At 43.8% G+C, this 24,240-nt stretch overlaps 2 protein-coding genes across 20 annotated transcripts in view; one reads left to right on the forward strand and one right to left on the reverse strand.

The window, feature by feature from the left end:
* The window catches only part of PDE8B (phosphodiesterase 8B), a 223,765-nt gene that overhangs the window by 171,563 nt on the left and 27,962 nt on the right, over nt 1-24,240 (forward strand). The window lies entirely within an intron of this gene.
* The window catches only part of WDR41 (WD repeat domain 41), a 69,289-nt gene continuing 68,235 nt past the window's right edge, over nt 23,187-24,240 (reverse strand). The window contains exon 14 of the mRNA XM_069492726.1: nt 23,187-23,783. The gene's annotated coding sequence lies outside the window, so the exon portion shown is untranslated. The remainder of the gene's footprint in view (nt 23,784-24,240) is intronic.

Below are 24,240 nucleotides of genomic sequence, written 5' to 3' on the forward strand. Positions count from 1 at the left end.
GAAGCGGGGACCGGGCAGGGGAGAAGCACAAAACCCAGGACTCAGGGAGGCTGTCTTGGAATTTTTTAGGTGTCATCTAGGACAGAGGGCAACAAACGACAGCCTATAGGCCAAATCTGTGAATAAGGTTTTGTTGAAACCCAGACACGGGTGCTCTTGCGTGTGTAGCACCTGTGGCTGCTTTCACACGACCGCGGCAGAAGCCAGGTGGCCTGCAAAGCCCAGATACCTCCCATCTGGCCCTGTACCGAAAACGTTTGCCAGCCCCATGTCTCGAAGACAATCCCCTTTCTCGGATGTCTCCCCTTCTTAGACCAGCAACAGCCTGGCCAGACCCCCGGAAGCACCCCATGTCCACACAGCACACACGCTGCTGGGGACCCCTTTGCCCTCATGCCAGCCCCCGCGTCCGTCTCAAAGGCTGTCCCCACCCCTTCGTGCTGGTGCAGAGGTGAGGACCTAGGGCTCCTGAGGCCGTTGCCATTTCCCTGGGTCAAAACCCAAATCCAAATACATGACTTGAACTGTGGGATTTCAGGGATCTGCAACCGTGGTCCAAGAGTTGGCCTTTCGTAGGGAAAAAGAAGTGTTTAGGACCCTGACCTGACTTCAGCTCTTGTTCTTTTCCCTTTCTAATGTGCCTACTAGAAAATTTTAAATGACATATGTGGTTTGCCTGTGTGGCTCGCACAGTATTTTTACTGGACAGGGCAGTCTGGACTTACCCTGCCCTGCCGAATCCTATCACAGATTCACCTCGATAGAGGATGCTAATGAGCTGTGCACATCGTCCAGGTTCTGCCAACGAGTCCAGACTCTCTGCGCCTCCAGGGAATGATGCTGTAACCATTCCCCAGACCCCTAGGACAGCCTTTGCCCTTAGGGAAGGACTTTCTGATGGGCACTGAAGCAAACCTTTGGGGAATGTCTTTGGGGAGATGTGGGGCACCTTTCAGTCATTCTCAAACTGCTGCAAAAAGTGCGCTCTCACCTTCTAGAGCTCTTGAGTGGACAGTGGGGAGCGCCAGCACCGGCCCTGCTGCACCTGCTCAGGCAGGGGGACCTTGCAGCCTCAGAAAAGTGAACAGAAGCAGGATGCTCGGCCAGAGAGAGCAAGTGGGCAGTTAGACATGCCCCCAGCTCTGCGCTGCCTGGGCAGCGGAGTGGGGAAGGCTCTTTCTCAAAGACACCACACGTTTTAGAAACCCTTCAGCCATGGATTGAGATGGCTGGTTAAAGGAGATGGCCAGCCTCCCCTAATCAGAATGACCTCTTCTCCTTTTGTGGGAACAGAGCAAAGCCACCAATTGACAGCTGGTGGGATTTTCCTCCAGGGCACAGGCTGGCTTCACCAGCGTGTGGGAGGAGGAGGCTGCCCCACAGTTCTCACCAGGCTCCCGGCTTCTCCCCCAGCCACGCGGGTCCTGGAATGTGGCCCCCTCTGGGGCCACCCCACCAAGCATCCCTGGTCGATTTCTGTCCTTTCCAACAGGACTGTACAGTGGACCATCTTCACGGCGGGTCTTTGCCCACTGCCCTTGTGGCCTGTTCCACTTCCCAGCCTAGACTCGGGCATGTCCTCAGCCCTCACGGCCCCAGGCCTTGCCTCTCCCTGTGCGTGCCAAGCTCTCTCCCCCACCCCTCTCCTTTCTTTGACCTTGTCCTCCAGCCTGTGACAAAATAGGGTCCTTAACACCAAGAGCATCTGACATCTCATAGCGTTCTCAGCAAAACCAAGAGAAGAGAGTGGCTGGTGCGGGGAGGGAATGAGGAGAGAGAGGCACAGAGAATCGCTTGCTGGTTTCTGCACATTGCTAAGTAATAAAATTAAGTTTTCTGTTTGCCCTAAATTCCCAGTATTTAATATCTGTTACATGCTTTTAAAGGGTATGGGCCTTTTGCTGCTTCTCTATCCTTTAGGACTCAATTCAGTTCTCCTTCCTCTAAAAAATCTTCCAAATCTGCCACCCCAAAGAGGTGACAGTGACACTTTTTACCTGTATCACCCAGGATTAGACCGTTAATCTTGCTTGGGATCAGTTCTTGCCTTGGGGAAGGGACTGTGGATTATGGCTCTTTGTACTCCTCGCTGTGTATGCCCAGGAGCCTTCAGCAGGTTATTCTGAAAACTAATTTTTATTCCTTAACCATAATAACCTTTGGAAGACATAGGAAATTGAAGGTACAGTTTCTATCTTGTCCCAGACTTTTATGTTATGTAGAGTTTTGATCTGTACGTAGCCAATATATGTCTCACATGGTGTTACAAAGAATATGCCACACTCTTCCAAGGCACACATCCAAGTGTGGCTTCTTTTTATGAAAATGGAGAAAAAGGCTATGACAACTGAAAACGTAACCTCAGTTATCTCTGCAAGTGGCCAGTCAAATTTAGAAATGTGTCTTATGTACTTGGTTTATTACCATGATACAGAGTGTGCACGTGTGTGTCGTCATCACAGCAGGTGCCCAAGAGTATTTGTTGACATATTTGGTAAAGTCCCTAAGTTGTCCACATTTTTCCATTTAGCTTTAGTACATATTTACAAGAAGCTATTTCAAGAAAGGCCTCTGATATTGCAAAACCACATTTTTTTTTTTTTTTTTTTTGCCCTGAGAAACCACATTCTGGGCAGCCAGACCCTGAGCGGACGTGGATGAAGTGCCTGGTGCGCGTCAGGGACCGTGGGAGGCTCTGAGGGGACGGGACCAGCAGGCGCTCGCGGCAGGGAGTAGGAGAGACAGGCAGGGGCGCTGAGGATTCAGCCAGGGGGTCGTGTGCTCTCAGGTGGGTGAGACAGCTTCACGCCGGTGTTGGTGGTGGCTGCCGTAGCTGGTCATGACAGGTTTCATGAAGCCCCAGAGAACTGAAGCTGAGTGGGCGTGACTTGGCTGGTGAGGGGGAGGGTAAACTGAGAACATTCTGGGCAAGTGCACCTGCACTGAGCATGGAGTGGGAGGAGGATGCTGAGCGGTACAGATACAGGTGTCCTTTTCCCTGGCCGAGAAGCTCAGTCCCTCCTGGCCGCGGGACAGCAGTGCCAGGGTTGTCTTCCCAGCACAGCCATGGGGTTGGTTCTACCTGTTCTCTCATCCTGTCCTCTGTGCCCCATCAGTAGATGGTTTTAAGGCACTTGGCCTATGGCCGGGACAAGTGGGAGGTGGAGGAGGGAAAAACAGAGGGCAGAGAGCAGTCAGTCCGCGCTGGAAGTGAAGTTTCCCTCTGCATGAAACCATCAATGCCTGCTCGCCAGTAACAAGCTGATCCAGCGCGGAGGCCCCACTCGGCTGCACCTCAGTGCTGGAGTCCTAAACGTAGAGAAAAATTAGATTAGGAAATGTAAGATACGTTTGGTAAGAATGATAAACACACCTAGCCGAGCTGTTTCTTAGAAATGAATCTCATCTGTGTCTCTAATGCATCCAAAACAACTAGGATTTAAAGAGAGGCCATTATGTTGACCTTTGGGAGGAGGGATTTTTCCCCCTAACCCTAACCAAAATTCCAAAGGCTGTACTTTTATATATGATTTGTGTCATTCAGACTATTGCAAGATTCTGCTCACTCTGGAGACTTGTACTCAGTGAGCCCAAGAGACTTTTACATTACCTTAGAACTGACCTTCGGTAAAGTTTTACTTATTTGCTAATTTATTTATTTAGCTTATGGGTGTTAGCACTCTCTGGAAATTTTCTTTTTTCCAATGCAACAGTTGGTAGCTGACTCCTCAGAAGGAATTATTCAGTTCACATTAAGGAATCGGTTTTGAGCATCTGGCTCTGCCTGTGCGGAGCAGTGATCCCTCCATGCAGGGAGCATCACTCGCCTCCCAGCATGTTGGCCCAGTGGAAGTCACAAGGATGGACGAGGCAGAAGCCAGGTATCTGTCCCCACATCTCCTCCTGCTGGAATATAATCCCTGCCTTGGCTATTGGACCCCTGTCCACTCAGCCCCACCCTGAGCCTGGGACCCACTGTTAGCGTCCTTGCTTTCCTGGGCCTCTTGCATCCTAGAAGCCACTTAGTTCTGAAGATTGTGTCCTCGTAACAGCTCTTGACTCACTCTTGCCCTCTTCTCCACCCCATTGCCACCTCACTCAAGCCACTGTGACCTCGGGTTGCCCTGCATTCTCCTCGTCACTGCTCTCTCTGCCTCCACGCAGCGCGTGCTGGGGCCAGCTCATAGCAATTTGTGAAAACTGTTTAATTTTCTGGAATTCTGTGAGTCAGTTGTTAAACTAGCCGTTATTAAACATTATATTAGCATGCAACTAAACAAAGTTTATTTTTAAGAAGTAACGTGTACTCAAAGTCCATCCCTTCCTCAGCAGGTTACCATGTTTACAGTCATCTGTGCTCTTGAGGTTACATGTGTTTGTCGTGTCTGTACTGTGGAAACACCACGTAGAGTTGCACCGCTGCACACGTTGTTTTCACTCCACGTCTGTAGCCAAGGTCAAGCTCGTCCCACTCGCCGCCGGGCAGCCAGGAAGTTGAGAGGCAGGGTGTTGGGGCAGGGAAAGCAACTTTATTCAGAGAGCCAGAGCCAGGAGACCAAGAAGATGGCAGACTAGTGTCCTAAAGAACCATCGTAAGTCAGTGTTAATATGAACTTAGGCTCCTTTTTATCTTAAGGGAAGGGGCCGGGGGCGGGAGTGGGTGGGTAAGAGGTAACCAAGGGCCACAGACGTCTGGGCTCAGTGAAGGTCTGAGGAGGCTGTAAAACTTCTTTGTTCTTGGTCAGTTATCTTTGGAGAATGAAGGTCAGGCCAGGATGTTCCTGCAAATCTTTACTGTAGCATTGTTACTCAGATGTTTGTTTTCTCAGTCTCCCCAGGGTGAGTGTTGGGAGAGGGATGGTCATCACCTTTTATCTAGCCTATGTGCAGAGCTAAGCAGACACTTTGAACCTAAAGGATGTGACCGCAGGGGTTGAGAAACAGAATGGAGCTGGTTAGGCCAAGCCCCTTCCACTGTTACACATTCAGTGACGTCAGCTTGGCAGCTTCAAACAGCTGCAGTGGGAGTATTTTTAGAAGGAAATTGGAAAACACTACAGGTCAGGACTTCTTTCTTCATCGATTTTCTCTTAAAGTGATGGAGAAAATGTTCATAATACAGAATAAACTTAAATGTGTCAGGTCTATACCAGTTTCATTGTGAATAGTACAAAAAAAATATTCCTCTAGTATTCAAAACCTACTATTCAATTCAACAAAGAAGTTGTTTGCATCATTGACAAATGAGTGAAATTCCTACGTACATCTTTGGTATTGGACGTTCCTCTTCCCTCCTAATGTAAATAAAAATATCACCGGACATTCACGTCCAAACTTCACTCATTCGTCCATTGCCACTGTAAATTGGCTGCTGAAACAAGAGATCAGCAAAAACCTGGAAAAGCACTTTGTGAGAATCGATTGGCTATATAGAATTTACAACCAGGAGTATTTTATATTGTAGTATTTACAAATCATGTTATATATCCTTTATATCGGGGCTTGGGAAGTTTTTTTTCAGGGGCCTGATAGGAGTAAACATGTTAGGTCTTTGCAGTCTCTGTGGCAGCTGCTCCAGTCAGCCCTGGCGCTGCAGTGCGAGAGCAATCGGAGGTGACACACGAACATGCGGGCAAGGCCAGGCTGTAATGCAGTTATATTTACAAAAGCAGGTGGCCGGCCCCTGGGCCGTAATTTATTGACTTCTGTTTCGTATCAGTAGAATTTATAATAAATATATGTTCAGCTCCCTTTACATTTCCAGCAAGCCGGTGGTTAAACCTTTACAGCATAGCCTTGATTATCATCCGGGCCAGCCCCGGTCCCCATCCTGAAGGCTCCCCAGTGGCCGCTCATCATCTAAGCAGTCATCGGGCGTCTTTAAGGAGCACAGTCCAGCCCAGCCTCCCCTTCTTCCCCTGCCGCTTTGCAGCAGCCATGGCAGGCTGCTTGCGGTTCCTGGAACACGCCAGGCTTGGTCACGCCTCGGTGCGTGGCCTTACTGTTCTCTCCACTGAGCCTCCTCTTCCTTCCTCTTGCGCCACTGGAGAACTCATTCTGCCCTGGTGCAGTTCAAGCATCCCCCCTGTGACTGTTCCCGGCCACCTCTCTCCCCACGACAGAGTAGATTTGGCACTGACCACACTAGCGCTGCTCCACCAGACCAGACCACCAAGAACAGCAGCACACTTTGGTCCCCTGAGTCCCCATTTCCCACTGATGCTGCTGAACTCACTCAGCAAATACTCGATCCATGAAGATTATGTTTTGATAGTCACAATAAGATGTATCGTGTTGATGCTTTGTGTTTCTTACTCTGCAAACGCTTCTCACACGTTGGCTCCTGTAATCCTCACCACAACTCCATGTGGTAGACACCACTATCCCCTTGTGACAAATGAGGAAACTGAGGCTTGGGGTGGAACCTGTCCAGGCTTTATGTAGGATGTATGTGGCAGAACCAGGGTTCACATCCTACAGGAGTTAGCAATATGGTAATAAAAGAAATACAAGTGCGTATTCAAAGCCTTCCTACGAGAAAGTTTCCCCTCACTTGGGAGGCTGAGACGACTTCACGGAGGAGGTGTGGACCGAGGCGTGTTGGAATGGTGAGTGGAATGTGTCCTCGTGGGGAGCAGAGCCCCCCGCAAAAGCGGACAGGTAACTAGAGGCAGGAGGGGAGAGGATGACCGGGCTGGGCTGGATCCCTCCATGTGCTGAGCGGGGAGCTTGCGCTAGGAGTGCATTTGGGGCCCAGATGCTCAGCGGCCGCCAGCCTCGGCCTGGCTTCCTCTACGGTCCACACCCTGCCTCCAGGTGCTTCAGGGTCCAGAGCCATCCCCGGTGGGGTTTGGACTGAAGTATTAATTGATCATGCCACGCAGATGGGCCTGTTAATGTGACGCACCATGGAGGGAAGTGGCAGGAGGGCAGTTCAGAGGCATGGTGTGGAAGGGTGAGAGAGTGGGGTGGCCGACTGTCCTGCCCGCAGAGGGGCCGCGGGCCTCTCGTACAGAACGCTGGAGCCCCAGACCGCCGGCGCTGGGGAAGGTCGTGGGAGCGCCGCCTCCCAGGCCGGGTGTGGGTAGGCATTCGGCAGTGTGTGGTGAGCGCTGTGTGTTCTCACCGCGGCCTTCCGGCATGCGTCCTGCCCTCACGCTTTGCAGGCACGCAGCCAGTCCACACTTGACACCCGGCCATTGTGCCACCTCTCCCTTGCCTAAAGGACCTTTTGTTTCAACCATAGTCAGGGCCGCATTCGTCACTTAGGGGTATAGTCAAGCTTCTGGGACTTCACTTAGTGGTGCCTCATTTAAATAATTTCTAAGAATAAATTTCCAGGAAGTATGGTCTCCTCCAGTGCCACTGCTGGGAGAAGTGAGGAGGAGGACGACTTTGGGGCGTTCTTCAGCGGGATTCTTGCCCTGGTTTGCTGAAGCTAAGTTTTCAGGGTGGGATTTCAGAGCCCGGCTGCAGGAACTGAAGAAAGCGCCCCTGTACCCCCCTTCTCATGACCAGCCTGTCCCCAAACCCAGAATCACAAGGTGAGGGGTGGGTTCAATGGCACGTGTCCTTATTATTTGTTACTCAAACAAGATGGCTGTGGCATGGGAGGCAGGACAGGGGCAGCATATTGACGTGGGGGTCAGCAGGTGGTGGGGGGAGGAAAGGGCCCGGCTTAGGGGCTGCCATTTGTGCACAAGCAGTGAGTGCTGTCACACGGAGCGCGGGCCGGAACGGTAGCACAGGTGGAGCCTGCTCTCGAGCGGCTTTGGATCCAGTAGAGGTTCGTGGAAGGGTTTCACATCGTTGCAACTATTGAAAGGAATTTAAGTATCTATTCACAGAGCCTTGGCCCAGGAGTTACAAAGGAAGCAAAGGCAGATTCATAAGAAGCAGGTTGTAGTCCATAAGGAACACCGGACCTGTTGGACCATGGAAATCCCTGCGGGAGGAAGGTTCGCGTCCACCTGCCGGCACTGCACCCTTCGGCACTTGGGAGGAACGTGGGAAGGCTCACACAGTGGTTTCCAGCCTTGGCTGCACGTTGACATTGCCTGGGTGTTAATAAGCAAACCCAGGAGAGCAGTGACGGCTGCATCCCGGAGGCTCTGACACAGTGGGCCTGGGGTACAGGCCGGGCATGAGCATTTCCCAGAGCTGCCCGGGGCTCCCCTGTACCGCCAAGGTTGAGAACCACCAGGCTAAAGAGTGGAGCCTCTGAGTGTTGCGTCCAGCGTGGTCGGGTTATGTGATCAGCCTGCAGAGGTTCCTGCTGGATGTTTTAGAGGGGACTAGAGTGTGGTTTGGCAAAAAATCCAAGGAAGGGCAGGCTGATAGAAGGATGGCTTGTGTCTCATTCTCACAGGGAGAACCAGGCCTCCCTGGAACTGCCAAGGGCAGGAACCATGTCTTTAGCATCATTGTAGCTCCCTCCTGGGTCCTGGCACAACAGATATTCAGGCATCCAGGGAAGAGAAGCCGTGGTGTCTGGGTAGCAGAATGCGGAGACGGAGCCCTGCGTGCTCTTCCTCAGGCCTTGTCTCCAGGAAGCGTGGTGCACAGCGTGCACTTGTGGGGCAGCCTGTGGCCCAGGAGGAGGCTGACTGGGAGAAGCTGCTGTCTTGGCTGGGCACGGGGAGTGCTGTGAGGACGGGCCCTGCCCATCTTCCCAGCTGCATCCCCGACACCTCGCGCAGAGCCTGGCGCCTGGGAGGCAGCCCCGAAAGGGTGGACGATGTTCTGGGCGTCACCCCTCTTCCTCAGATTGGTTTCGGGCACCGGAGCTTCTCTATCTACAGGGCCCGACCTGAAGACACTTTGTGTCCTGATTACAGTGAGATTTAGGACATGGGCAACAAAAATTCATTCCCTGGTCTGCATCCCAAGCCCTGTTATCTGATTCAGCTGATGGGTTTTGGTTTTGGGTTTTTTTTTTTTTTTTTTTTTTTCTCATTTGTCTTCTGCATTTTCTGCTGTGAAAATACAATAGGGGAAGAGGGGAAGTAATAGGGTGAGTGTGATTTATATCGTTTTCTGTTTCAATTTAAATTTGAAAACTTCACGCAACACTCCTTGGACTATGAGAACTTCTGTTTAAAAAAAATCTTCAGTTAATCATCATCCTTGTGACTCGACACCAGCAAAACTCCAAGTCTTATTTCTCTGCCTATCACTGCTGGACCCCCAGGTGATGCAGCTGCCCCCATGAGCCACAGAAGCACGGTGTTGTCTGTGAGCAGTTGAAGGGTGACGTCCAAATCGTACCCCTGGAGAGAGCATGGGTGGTGAGGCAAGAGCGTGGCCCCCACAGAGAGCCGAGCGACAGCAGCTGTGGGGTGGGCCCGAGCCCTTGGGAACAACTGCCTTGGGGACAATGAACTGCCTTGGGGATGTTCGAAGGCAGGTCTCCTCCACCATCACCGGTGGCTCTTCCTCTGGGCCCGACAGCCTCGGCGCCCGTGCTGGGGGAATTCACCACTGTGGGAACGCAGCCTTCTGGCTACAGCTCTCCGTGGAGCCAGAGTGACACCTGTGTGTGTTCCTTCATCTTTTGGTAGCATCACTTATCATTCAGAGGGAGTCGTTTGAACAGTGGCCCCAGAGTTGCACTCTATACTAGGAATTTAAAGAAAGTGGCATTAAACTGCAGCATCTTTAAAACATCTCATGAAAAGCATTGGGGACTTCAGGGATCTCGGCCTTGCTCCTGGCTGGCCGCCTCCCAGCAAGGGCCCTTGTGCAGGTGGCCCCGGGGTGTCTGTGCAGAGGGTGGTACAGGGCCAGGGCCAGGGCCAGGGCCGGAGCAGGAGGTGGAAGCTGTGGGTGACCCAGGGGGTCCGTGTCCTGGGGGGCCCCTCAGCTCATCAGCTTCTACTAGAGCAAGAGAGTAAAACTGCTCAGAAAGAAAAAGACCTTTTAAAAGTTCTTTTCAGACAACGTCTACTGTTATTTGTAAACTTACAAAGAAGAGGGGATGTTAAAACATTGGTTTCCCAAGAAAACATAAAACATGTATCTTTACATAAAAAGGAGAGGGGAAAAAACTTGCCTCATTTTGTTCAGAACTCATTTCCCCCTCATGCAGCTGCTCAAGGTGAGCCGGGTTTTGGTTAGCGTCTGGGACGTGCTCTGTGTCCCCCCTGGTTCGGTGGCGTGGAGCAGAGAAGCAGACACTTAGCCAAGTAGAGTGTTGTCGCCTGTGGCGTGCGTGGTGTGCAAGAGCTACCCCCTCTTGTGGTTGAACTAATCTGGGGTCCAAAGCACACTTTCTAGCTAGTCTTTCAGGCAGTGACCTTGACCTCTGATTTTGGAAATACCAACTGGTGGCTTGGGGAGTTTAGTGTTTTCCTAAGGCTTCCTGCAGCTCTGAGTCACCGACCTGGGTGAGTCATCTGAGCGTGCAGCGCTTGGCACGAACGGCCCGCCCCTTGTTCCCATTCATTCTCCTGCCGTCTCTCTGGCGTGCGATTGTTGGCTCTAACTCACTGGCTGGGGCCAGGGAGGCTGCCATGGCCTTTGTGACTAATACATCCCCACGGGAGAATAAGGGTCCTCAAGTGTGAAAATCATTTGATTCCCTGGAGAAAGCGCCACCTTTGGCGTCCCATTTTCAATAGTAGCATTTAGAGATGAAAGTGTGATTTTGTGTTTGGGCCTTCAAATCTGTCTCTTCTGCCTGCAGAGTCACTGAATTAAAGCCTTTCCTCCTCTCGCAATCGTTCCCACACCCCCTGCCAGACTCATCTCCCCAAGATGACACTTGGACCACTTATTTCTATCTTAAAACATACACTGGCTCCCTGTTGCCTATAAGGTCTGTCCAGGTGACTCAAAGTCCCGGCACCCGGTCCCTTGCCCCTCCTGTGACATGGCATTCTCTTTCCCCGTGGATTCTCCACTCTAGACAGCTCAGCTGCTTGGGACCGTGTTAGTCCTGGCTCCCAGTTTCCTAGCTATACCATCTATTCAAAGGGAGATTTAGAAGTCCAGTCCCTCCCACGGAATGTCCCCTTCACAGCTGCCTTCTGTCTTTTGGGGCCCACTGCACTTGCTGTGTCACACAGCCTGGTTGCCCTACTGTACAGGTCACCCCAAGCAGCTTTCAGTGGTGCTAGGTGGGTGACTAGTAAATTCAGACTAGAGCATACGAAATTATTTATAATTAAGTTACCGACATCATGTCTTACAAGTTAATCACTAGAAAGGTACTTACTTGATGAGCAACACAGAAGCAATAAGACAGCCCTGTGTTGGTTTTATTACGTGAAGTGGACAACGCTTAGATATGTGGAAGCAGAAGGAAAAGCAAAGAGGCGTGATTAGGTCTAACCATGAGAACCAACTTTTAGGCTTTACTAATTCTCTCTATTGATAATCTCTTTCTATTTTGTTGTTTTCTGTCCTTACCCTTATTACTTCCTGCATTTCTTCTACTCACCTTGGTTTAGTTTGCTCTTTTTTTATAGCTTCTTAGGTGGAACCTCAGATCATTATTTTTTTAACAGCCTCATTGAGGAATAACTGACGTGCATTAAACTGCACATGTTTAAAGCATACACTTTGATAAGCTTTGTTATACATATGCAACCCATGAAGCCATCACACCAATCACAGTGATGGGCATATCCAACGTATCCCCAAGAGCGTCCTTGGGCCCCTTTGTATCCCTTCCCTCCTGGCCCTCCTTGCCTCCCCTCATTTCTGAGCAACTGTTGATCACTGTAGAATAGTTTCCATTTTCTAGAAGTTTATGTAGTTAGGATTATAGAGTATGTACCCCCTTTTTATGGTTTCTTTCACTTAGCATAAGGATTCTGAGATTCACCCATACTGATGCATTTATCATTAGTTCATTTCTTTTTCATCATAATGGCTTTACTGAGATGTAATTCACATCCCATACAATTCACCATGTAAAGTGTACAATTCAATGGATTTTAGTAGTTCATTTCTTTTTATTGCTCAGCACTATTCTGTTGCATTACTGTCCCACAATTGGTTTATTCATTTATCTGTTGATGGACATGTTTCCGGGTTTGGTTATTATAAATGAAGTTTCTTTGAACATTCATGTAAAAATCTTTGAATGGACATATGCTTTCATTTCTTTTGGGTAGACACCTGCACCAAATGATAGGTGCATGTTTCACTTTTTAAGAAACAGCCAAACTGTTTTCCAAAGTATTTTTACTATTTTAATTCCCACTAGTGGTATGTGAGAATTCAAGTTGTACACATCCTAGCCAACACTGGATGGAGATGGTTTTTAATTTTAGACATTCTCATAATTATACAATAATATTTCTTTGTGGTCCTGATTTTCATTTCTCTAATGACATCCAGCATCTTTTCATGTACTTATTTCTCTCTATATATCGTCTTTAGTGAACTGTATGTTCAGATAGTTCGCTCAATTCTGAATAGGGTTGTATGTTTCCTCACTGTTGAGTTTTGAGAGTTCTTTATATATTCTGGATAAAAGTCCTTTTCAGATATGTGCAAATGTTTTCTCCAAGTTTGTGACTTGTCTTTTCGTTCTTTTAACAGTGTCCTTCAAAGTGCAGAGGTACTATGAAGTGCAATTTATGAATGTTTTATGGATCATGCCTTGGTTATGTTTAAGTTCTTTGGTGATGCAAAGTCACAAAGACTTTCTCTGATGTTTTCTTTTGCAGGATTTATAATTTAACCTCTTATATTTAGGTCAGTGATCCATTTTGAGTTAATTTTTTTTTTTTTACGTGGAGCAAGGTATAAGGATCCTTTTTTAGAATTTGAATACCCAATCATTGCAGCATCATTTGATGAAAAGACTATCCTTTCTGTACTGAATTGCCTTTGTCAAAAATCAATTGACCATGTATATGTGGTTTTTATTGCTAGCCTGTGTTCTGTTCCGTTGATCCATTTGTCTATCTCAATGCTGTCGTGATTACTACAGCTTTATAATAAATCTTGAAGTCAGGTACTGTAAATCCTCAAAGTTGTTCTTTTTCAAAATTGTTTTGGCTATTCTAGTCCTTTGCATTCCATATGAATTTTAGAATCAATTTGCCAATTTTCTACAAAATGCCTTCTGGAATTTTGATTAAGATTGCAGCTGAACAATTTGGCAAAAATTGACATCTTCAACAATATTAAGTTTTGTGATCCATTAACGTGATATAGTTCTCTATTTCTTTAGGTTTTCTTTAATTTTTCTCTGTAATGTTTTGTGGTGTTCAGTGTATAAGTCTCATCCATCTTCTGTCAGATTTATTTCAAAGTATTGCATATTTTTGGATGCTACTGAAATGGTATTGTAAGTTTAATTTCTGATTGCTCATTTTTGCAACACAAATATACAATTGAGTTCACTATGTTGATTTTCTGTCCTGCAACATTATGTCTAGTAGCGTTTTCATAGATTCTATCAGATGTTCTAAATAGACAATTATGTCATCTGGAAATAAACATAGTTTCATTACTTCTTTTCCAAACTGGATAATTTTCATTTCTTTTTCTAGAATTTCCATTACAGTGATGAATAGAAGTAATAAAGCAGACATCCTTGCTGTATTTCTGATTTTAGAGAAAAAAATTCATTCTTTGACCATGAGATATGATACTAACTATAGGATTTTTATATAAAATATTTATTATAAGGTCGAGGAAGTTTCTATTTTGGTTTGCGGAGAATTTTTTTTTCTAAATCAGGAATGGATGTTGTATTTTGTCAAATGCGTTTTTTAGTCTCTTGAGATCATATTTTTTTTCTCATCTAGTCTGTTAATATGGTGAATTACATTGATTGATTTTCACATGTTAAATCAACCTTTGCTTCATGGTATAAACCCCACTCAATGTATTATCCTTTTCATTGTTGAATTTGATTTGTCAAAATGTTAAGAATTTTTGTATCTGTGTTCATCTGGGATATTATCGGTCTACATTTTTCTTTTCTTGTAATGTCTTTAGTGCTGGAATCACTGTAATGCTAGCCTCATAGAATGAGTGGTGAAGTTCTGTTACCTCCTCTTCAATTTTTTGGAGGAGCTTTGGCATTGGCATTATTTATTACTTAAATGTTTCATAGAATTCCTCATCTGGACTTGAAACTTTTGGTTTCACTGATTTTCTTTCTTGTTTTTTTTGTTCCATTATATTGATTGCTGGTTTGATCTGTATTATTTCCCTTCTTTTTCTTAATTCAGGTTAATTTGTGTTTTTTTTTTTTTTCTAGTTTTTTTTTTTTTTTTTTTTTCAGTATTCATGAGACACATTTATTGTCATAAACACCTTCAACAATAATAGAGAAAAACAGAAACTTAATGTCAATACAATGTAGTGGTACATCAAACAGAAACAATCAAATAATTGTCCACATAACAGGTATATTTGCAATTTTACATATATTTATGTTATAAATAAAAACCTTAAAAAAATAGGCAACCCCTTAATGTGTTAAAGAGTATTTAGTTTTAAGAATCAATATTCAATATCATGCTAGAGGAATTTCCTTACAAACAGAAACTATGAAAAGTTTAGTTTATTGTCACTTATAGTTAATGTTGCATGGAAGAATCATTAACAACACATAAAAAGGAAATGACAAACATTAAAAAGGAACACTTTAATACATTTGTAGATATCACTATTTGTAGATAACATTAGGTATATGCTATGTATATTAACAACAGATTAGAACATATAATTAATATGAGATACCAGATCTATGTAAAGAAAACTTCAAAAGGAGAAATGATTAGAAAAATAAGGACACGAAGAAACTGAAACCCCTACATTAAGACAGTTTAAATGTATCATAAAAAGAATGATAATTCTTGCAAGTCATTTTATAAGCTAATTTTTTAATTAAAATAGCAATAAGGTAGTTTCTATAACTCAAAACTACTTAAAAATATATTTGCACAATGTATAAAATATGAAAAAATATTAAAGTATTTTTCAGTATTTTTAGGGCAGATTAATCCAGCTAAACACTAGGATATGTTACACAGTCATAATAAATAGAAAATACAGTACTGATTCAGAACACAACTCATAGGTCAATGCAAAACAAATTTGAAACAGATATAAATGATAGACTTAGTATTTTTAAAAAGTGAAAAAATTATTCCTTTCGTGTAGTTTCAGATTAAATAATATATATAGATACAGCTTTGCAAAGCAAATTTCCAGATCATAGATTATTCCATAATTGGTATTAAAAGGCTTAAATAATGAGTCAATAAAATATTCAGTTTAAGAAGTAACAATAGAAATAAATATTTTATTATGTTATTTTTATTTGACAGTTGTAATAGAAGCAAAGATTTCCCATAACTAAAAATGAATTTTATTTAATCTGTTGCATTTTAGATTACCTAAGATAGTACATTCTAAAATGTCTTCATAGGGTATCAATTGACATTAAGTATCTTATATTTATCTAAATTAGTTTATATAATGTCTGGTAATATTGTATATTATGCTGAAGTAACTTTCTTAAAATTAGTATCTCTTTAATATTCTTTTCCCCATCTTTTGGTAAAATTTGCTATTTTCTTTTTCTCAAAATAAAGTACCCATAACTGGAGCTACCGAAAAGTTCTGGATTTATTTCTGGTTTTCCATCAACAGTTATACCTAAAGTTTTGTCAAATTAAGGGGAGTATTTGAATATGAAGTAAATATGCATATTTTAAAAATTATTTCAGAAAGGTTCTAGAATAATATTCAACATTGAGAAAGGATAATAAAATTGAAACTTCATACTATATACCACAATATATTATACAAACAACAATAGCACATTTTATACCTATATTATCAGAAATAAAAATATGTGATAAAAATCTAGTTCTGACAAACTGGTTTGGGAAACCACGTCAGAGATGACAGCAGAAAGTTTAGCCTCTTCGAATTCCTTTTATTAAAAAAATTTTTTTATCAGTGACATGTTGTGTATAAAATTATGCCCACAATGCCATCACTTAAATACAACTCTTAAGATAGCTACAGCACGGTTTGTTCTCTTGATCCAAATAGTCTCATAGGAACATATAATCTTAAAAGCCATTTTTATTCTACTTCCTTCTCTATAGTATTTTTTATATAATTTCCTATTTCTATTTCATACTCATTTATTATTCTAAATATTGTTCAATACAGTTCACACATTTCCTGTTGTACATTTAGGTTAATTACAGTTTTTCAGCTTTTTAAAAAATTGCTTTGAATAAGTTCTAGAAGTGGGTCTTTTTCTAGTTTTTAAAGATGGAAGCAGAGGTCTTCTTCTTTTCTAATATAAATATGTTAGTGCTATAAATTTCCCTCTATTGCCTTGCCACATCCCCAAAATGTCATGTTGTTGTTTGGGAGGTCCCAAGACCACCCATATGTTTGGTGATTCACCAGAAAGACTCAGTATGCAGAGGTAGTTGTACTCATGGCTATAGTTTGTTCCCGCCATCAGAAAGGGGAAAAGACATAGGCCGGGCGAGGTGGCTCACGCCTGTAATCCTAGCACTCTGGGAGGCCGAGGTGGGCGGATCGTTTGAGCTCAGGAGTTCGAGACCAGCCTGAGCAAGAGCGAGACCCCACCTCTACCAAAAATAGAAAGAAATTATATGGACAGCTAAAAATATATATAGAAAAAATTAGCCGGGCATGGTGGCGCATGCCTGTAGTCCCAGCTACTCGGGAGGCTGAGACAGGAGGATCGCTTGAGCCCAGGAGTCTGAGGTTGCTGTGAGCTAGGCTGACGCCACGGCACTCACTCTAGCCTGGGCAACAGAGTGAGACTCTGTCTCAAAAAAAAAAAAAAAAAAAAGGGGAAAAGACACATCAGGCATCCAGAAAACATGTTTCTAATGTTCTTCCCTTCTGTTCCCCAGATGGTGTCACGGAGAACAGCCTCCTTTTTACAGCAACAGGCTACAACAATATGTGTGTGATATTTTCACCCAGGGACTCAAACGCCAAAGTTTTTATTGGGAACTGGTGACATAAGCGCAACAACCAGCCACAAATATAAAAATTCCTGTCTCCCAGAAAGAAAGCAGTTATCAGTGCCCTAGATGGGTAAAACAGTCTCAGCGTAGGGAACATTACAAAAATCAAGTTCCCAAACACCAGCCAAGGGCCAGCCCCACAAACAGGCTCTTCTAAAGATAGCAACCTCGGGCTTGTTATCTTAACTCTTTCCTGCAAAGTTGTGTTCTCATTTTCATTCAGTTCAAAATGCTTTATAATTTCCCTTTTGATTTCTTCTTTGGTCCATGGCTTATTTATTAATAGTAGTTTTTTATTGTTTTAGTTTCTAAATATTTGGGAATTTTATAGATATTTTTCTGTTAGTTTCTAATTTAATTCCATTGTGGTCAGAGAACATACTTTGTGTGATTTGAATCCATTTAAACTTATTGAGACTTGTTTTATAACCCAGATTAAGGTCTGTCTTAGGGTTTCAAGTTCATTTGAAAAGAATGGGTAGTCTTCAGTTGTTGGGTGGAGTGTTCTATAAATATCGATGAAGTCAAGGTAATTAACTGCATTCTTCATATCATCTGTGTTTTTATTAATACTAATTTTTTTAGTTCTATCAGGTGTTGAAAGAGGAGTATTAAGATCCTCAACTGGGATTGTGGACTTGTCTATTCTGCCTTTAATACTATCAATTTTTGTTTCATGTGCTTTGAAGCTCTGTTGTTAAGAAATAAACATTTAAGATTGTTATATCTTTCTGATGAGTTATAAATTGTTCCTCTTTATATCTGGTGACATTCTCTGTCTTATAATCTATTTTATTTGATATTAATATAGTCACTCCAGCCTTCTCATGCTTATTTGTTTACATGATGTATCTTTTCCCATCCATTTACTTTCAATCTGTGTCTATTTAAGATGCTTTTTAATGGAGAGCGTATCATTGGGTTTTGATTTTTTTAATCAGTTCTGAAAATCTCTGCCTCTTAGAGTGTTTAGTCTACTAACAGTTAATGTAATTATTGACATAGTTGGATTCAGGTCTGACATTTTATCATTTGTTTTTTGTTTGTCCCTGTATTTTGTTTTGTTTTTATTTCTCTGTTCCTTTATACAAGCCTTCTTTTAGATTATTTGAGCAATTTTTAAAATGCTATTTTATTTATCCATTGGCTTTTTAATTAAATCTCTTTGCATTTTCTTAATGGTTGCTCTGGGGATTACGATATACATCTTTAACTTTACAGTCGTCTTAACCTTTGTACCAATTCATGTGAAACATAGAAACCCTTGCAACTGTAAGATCCATTTGCCACCTTCCCTTTTTTTCTTTATGCTATAGTTCTCATATATATTACATCTACTTACATTGTAAACCCCACAAGACAATGTCTGTTTTTGCCTTAAACACATATGTGTTTTAGAGAAATTAAGAAAAAAATCTTAATTTTCTTAAGGGTATATATAAAGTTAGTGTGTGAGCTAGTGCATGTGGGTTTTGAGAAAGATTTCTCTAGACAAAAATTAGGATAGAAAAAAGAAGTTTATTTTACTTTTCCCAGGTGGAAAAGGGCCAACACAGTGAAAGAGGGGAGATAGTGTTGGCAGAGAGAACCAGGTGTTCAGGCTTTTTCTTTAGGAGTTGTAATAGGGGTGAAGATGATTTATGGCTGTAGCTGAATGAACAGGGTACTGTGAATTGCTGTATCCACACCTTTCTTTCTTCTCGGAGGGGCAGGCGGATAACAACAGACATGGCTGTTGGATGTCAAAGATCTTGTCAGCTGTCTTGCCCTTAAGATACCATATTGGGGAAGAAACTGAGGCCTGGCCTTGGTCCCTCCTAATGTCCATTCAGGAATTTCCAGGGCTGTAAAACAGATTCTAAAAGGTAGTGAGCTGGTGAATGTAAAGAAAAAATGTATATTTCCTTTCTGTCTGTTGGGTTCCTTTTAGCTGTTGTTGTGAAAACAGAACCCGGCAAGGTGCCCATGAATAGAGACAGAGCAGAGAGAGAGCTCATAGGATTGATCTTTAGCTGTTATTGGGGATATTGTGGGATTAGATATTTTCCTGTGATTTTTTGCAAGGCCGCCCTTTCATTTTCTCTAATATTTACCCAAATATTTGCCACTGAATCTTGAGCACTGGAGGTTGATGAGAAGGCAGCATACACACTTACTCTGGCTGGCTTGGTGCCTTTGGGCAAATCTCTGCCACTGGGCCTCAGCCGCCTCCCCCTATAACGTATCTTAGCTGTCTAAGGCAGCAAACAGAACCAGACAGTCACACACACTCACACATTCTCAACTCTAGGATCTGTAATTCTTGAGAAATTGCATTGTTAATGTGCATTTTAGACACTATAACAGTTCCCAGGGGACACAGCTATTTTTCTCAGGAAACGTTCAGAATAGTTGCCATAGTTTGCTGTGCTATCGTCCCTGAGGTAGCCACTAATGAAGCTCTCTGCAGTGTTTCTAGAACCCTCTACTGGCAGTTGTTTTTGTAGGGTGGTGAACATCCCCTAAGCTTGTGCTGCACTGCTTTCTCTTGGAAATAGAGCTCATCTGCAGTGTCATGAGGAGTGGTTTTCTCTCTTAAGGGAGCCTGAAGGCCCAAGGATATGAGTGCTACTGCGGGAAACTGCGGTGATGAAGGCTTAGCACAGCCCCGGCCAGGGAGGGTCAGGTTAGATGGGTGGGCCAGTCTAAATGATCCCAAATAAACTGTCCCCTGGATAGGACCAAAACTTTAACAAAAAGTATTTAAATTCCTGCATTCAGACAAGAATTTCAGATGTGTTTCTGATACATCTTTAGCGTAATAGTACCGGAGTCTGCCAAACTGAAAAGCTGGGAGAGAGGAAATAAAATCTCTTAGTGTAGAGTGAGAATGTGCCTCATGGCTTCATCTGCTGCCATCTGTGCCTGTCTCCCTCTCCCCAACCAGGCCACCCCACGGAGTTAAATCTCCCCGTAACGTGCTCCTGCAGCTGGTCTGGCGGCACAGAACGCCTCTCACAGCCCGGTGCTCGCTGACGGGAAGGAAGAGTCACAACCGCGACAGTCTAGCTAGTAACGGTGCTCCTGCTCGGGCTTGGGTGGCACCTTTTATTGTGTCTGGAAAGGAAAAAAATATCTGCCCGTGTCACATGATATCTATATACTTTTTAAAAATTATAAATGGTGTTTGGTTCTTCCGTTTTGTTTCCTTTCTTCAGGGCACAGGAGTGTTGTTTAATGCCCCCCCTTGGGTCGTCTTTTCTATCGGAGCATTTCCAGACCCCATTGGGGGAATGGTCTCATTTGCTAGCATTTCTTCACAGGTAGCATCAGCCTTCAGACAGGCAGCCTAGCACTAGGAATGACTTTGTTAACGGACAGAAACTCAAAGTCTGTAAAACAATTTAAAGAGGTTTATTCTGAGCCGAACGTGTGTGACTAGCCCAGAGCACACGGCCTCCAAAGGTCCTGAGAAAAACGTGCCCGCGGTAGCTGGGTTACAGTTCGGTTTATACATTCGTGGAGACAGGAATCACGTGTGAGACACTAAGCCAGCATGTGGAGGGTGAGTACATTGGTTTGGCCCCAAAAGGCAGGACGTGTCAAAGTTGGGGTGCTCACAGGTTATAGGTGGGCTTAAAGATTCTTTGATTTTTCATTGGTTAAAGAAATGAAGCTTTGGCTAAAGGCTTGGAATGTTTTAACTTAAGATAAGGATATCTGTTAATCAGAGACAAACCACCAGACTGCCAGACTCAAGTGATCTGTTGAGTAAACTGATGGCCTGCAGGTGTGGTTTAAGCATTTATTTTTGTGTATAGCCTTAGGCCTGTTAATGATTTAGCATTTTATTGTTACAAGGCCTGTCTCCAAGAAGGGAGGGGGGCATGACCGATGCACTTCTGAACTCCTCCCTTCTCATGGCCAGCAACTCGGCTTTAGGCTTTTCCTGGGGTGCCCTTGGCCAAGAAGGGGTCCATTCAGTCAGCTGGGGAGCTTAAGATTGTATCTTAGTTCACAGCTTGAATGTGTGATGCAAGGTTATTTGGTGTCAAATTTGGGAATGCCATAAACTGAACATCTCAACCTTTTGAGGAATGCTGTCTTTGGGCACTGGCTCCCTGAGAGCCAGAGCTTTCTCTTTACCCTTGGTCACATCCCCAGTGCCCAGGACATTGCCTAGTGCACAGTATGTGCTTAGCACACACTTACCAAATAAGTAAATTCGTTGTGACAGCACTTGTTTTTGTCCCTTATTAGACAGTAAATCCCTTCACAGTAGACACTGGGACCTAACCATCTTTGCCCTCAAGGCCCAAAAAATACTGCTTGAGTTGAATTAGAAGATGAGGTTTCAATTAGAGATGCCTCCTTTTCCTCCTGGGGGTGATTGTTCACAAAATGTAAACAAAGATTCTAATGAACAGCATTTTTCAGAACCTCAGGACACACAGTGATAAAACTGTTTTATGTTCTTCTAGTCATTACTAATTTTTCCTTTGTGCTGTCCCTGCCTCTGTGTTCAGTCTTGGGGGGCCTGGTTTACCAAGCACTGGGCCTGAGGGTCAGTTCTGTCTTGTGCTAATCAGAGTGCATGGAAGCCCCGGTGTCATTAAGTAGTTTAATGACTCTGTTGAGTGCTGGTGTAACAGGGGTGGGAAATTATTAGATCTCTGTAATTCCCTCATTCTCTTGACAAAATCTAGCAGGCATATGGGTCTATACATGAAAGTGTTAAGCAAAAGTGCCATCAATCATGGACAGTTCTTCAAGAACAAGAAACTTTTGATGCAGGGGGTGTCCCAATGAAGGGTGGAAAGCCCCTGTGAATTTGCCAAGTGGGTTCTTGGCTTCATGCTGGAAAGAATTCAGGAACAAGCCAGCTAGCCGAAAGTTGGAGAGAGAGAGAGAAAGAGAGACAACAGATCCTACTCCACAGACAGAGGTGGGGTCCTTTCCCGAGGAAGAGAGTGGCCCCTTATGGGGCAATGGTAACAGGTTTAAATGTTCAGAAACCCCATTCGTGACCAGCATTGTCTTGTGGTCAGGCCATAAAGGTTAATCATGAATTCCTGCCACAGAAAGGTAAACACAGTTTGTAGGGGCATCCGGCTTAGTATTATAATTCATCCATCGTCAGGTGTTCCGGGCTGGGGACGCCCTTGTTTAGTCTGGTCAGGGCTGGTATGGGCCAGAATGGCTGCACGCAGGCTCTCTGGACCTTCCTTTTCTGCCTTCTCCCTACATTATTTAAGTAAAATGAAATTTCTTTTAGAAACTGTTTATATGTAAATTTGTTACTGAGCAGCGAGGGGACACAGGCTGGAGGAATGACAGCATAAAAGTGAGGAACACAGCGTGCTGCTTCCGTGGACAGTGCTGGGCAGACACACCGCACATGTGCAACATGGAGCTTCAGAGGAAATGAAACTAAAATCAGTCCTGAAATAGCAGGCAGTGTAAACATCACTGAATCCAGATTCTCAGCAAACAGAATACATCTATGAGAGAGAAGGCAAAGGGAACCAGTGTGATCTGGGCCACTGTGGGCCAGGCCAGTGGTTCTCAAAGACTGGCTGCTGGACCTATGGCCTTAGCCTCACCTGGGAACTCTTGTCTGTGGTAAGAAGCCCTGCAGGTGATTCTCATTCATGCTTAAGTTTGAGAACCATGGCTATATCATATTTCCATATTAGAAAATTCAATATTTGCCAGTTATGAACTGAAGTAGGAATTTGAAAGCCATTAGGGAGAAACCGGACAAGGGAAAGAAGATAAAACGCTTAAGCCTGAATAGTAGCTTGAATTAAGTGTTTTTCTATGAGATAAGGACACAAAAATGATTATCACTGGGATAATGAGAGTACTTCTCTGTAAAGGCTCTTGCAAATGCACGTTGAATGCAGAGCCCGTGGGCACAAGCACTGGGAGGTGAGGGAAGTTTTGTCCCCAGGGACACCAGAGATATGGGAACATGATGATATGGCATTGTGCAGGAAGGTGATGCTTAGAGCTTTTCCCAAGAAAATATCTAACAGCAGAAGAAGATAAACCTGTGCTTGTCTGGCATATAGAAAATGATCTCGGAAAAAAAAACAGCTTGGGATTTTTCTTTTTAATCTTGTGTAATCTTAAAAATTCATATGCACTTTCATCTATATCAAACCAATGCATGTTGCTTTGATACAAATAACATTTTCAATTCCCATTAAGATGAAAGGGGAGAGATGCTGTTGTCCCGAGTCTACTAGACGCATACAATGTACTCAAGTGGGGAGATGTGACGCCAGCTATCAGGATCAGTATCTGTGCAGTTTCTCCTCTCTGTCTCGGTGCTGGAGAATTTTTGAGAACTCAGACTTAGAATACGTGAAAATGGCAACAGCTTGCTGTGGCCATAGGAGCTGTGTAAAGGTAACCACTGAGGACAGGGAGCCAGAATGTCACGTGAGGTATTTTGTTCTGATGTTTGGGGGCTGCTTGGGTGGGAATTTTGAGAAGTGTTTCTTCAAGTGCTTTTTGAAAAGAATGAACAGATCTTTGATCTATGTATCAGATCCTTTTACTTTTTGAGAAAATACTCATCAAAGTATTTTCAGTAAAGGGAGATGATCAAAGATATTCTGTACTGTACCACTCACGCTGTCATTTTCATTACATGTAAATGAAGGGAGGGTCTCAAATGACTCAGTTCCTGTGATCAAATCTCTTCATCCAGCATTCGAGCGCCGCTTCATCAAAGCAGTCTTGTCACATACACGAAGGCATTCGATTCCATCATGAAGTTGCGGATCAAGAATGTTCAGTCTGGAAAAAAAAAAGTGCTTAATAAGTCAGCTTTGTAAGCTACACCGATTATTTAAGTGAACAGTACTTTTTTGTTTATCTTAACCGGGTTTTTACGCCTTTTCATAATATTTGGGGGGAGAGTGACTCAAAACAACAAAACAATGTAAATCTCAGTTTGAAAACTTTGATCAAAATCTTCTTCCATCAAAGCCAGCATTCTTCTGGCTTTATATCTGCTACATAATTAGATATTTTAAAATCACTTCCCATTTCATTGCCATTGTATGTATGGATGTTAAAAATCTCTTTGTTTTTTAAATAATATCTACCATTTTTACCATTCCATTGAATACAATGAGAAACATAACAAAGAATCTCTGAGAAGTTCGGGACCAACCCAGGGCCAAGGGCGCATCCAGGTATTTGGCCTCAATTTTCACCATCCTAACTCTTTGCCTGTCAGATATTTGGCACT

This window comes from Eulemur rufifrons, chromosome 17, assembly GCF_041146395.1.
Source record: "Eulemur rufifrons isolate Redbay chromosome 17, OSU_ERuf_1, whole genome shotgun sequence".
In the NCBI taxonomy this organism is placed as follows: Eukaryota; Metazoa; Chordata; class Mammalia; order Primates; family Lemuridae; genus Eulemur; species Eulemur rufifrons.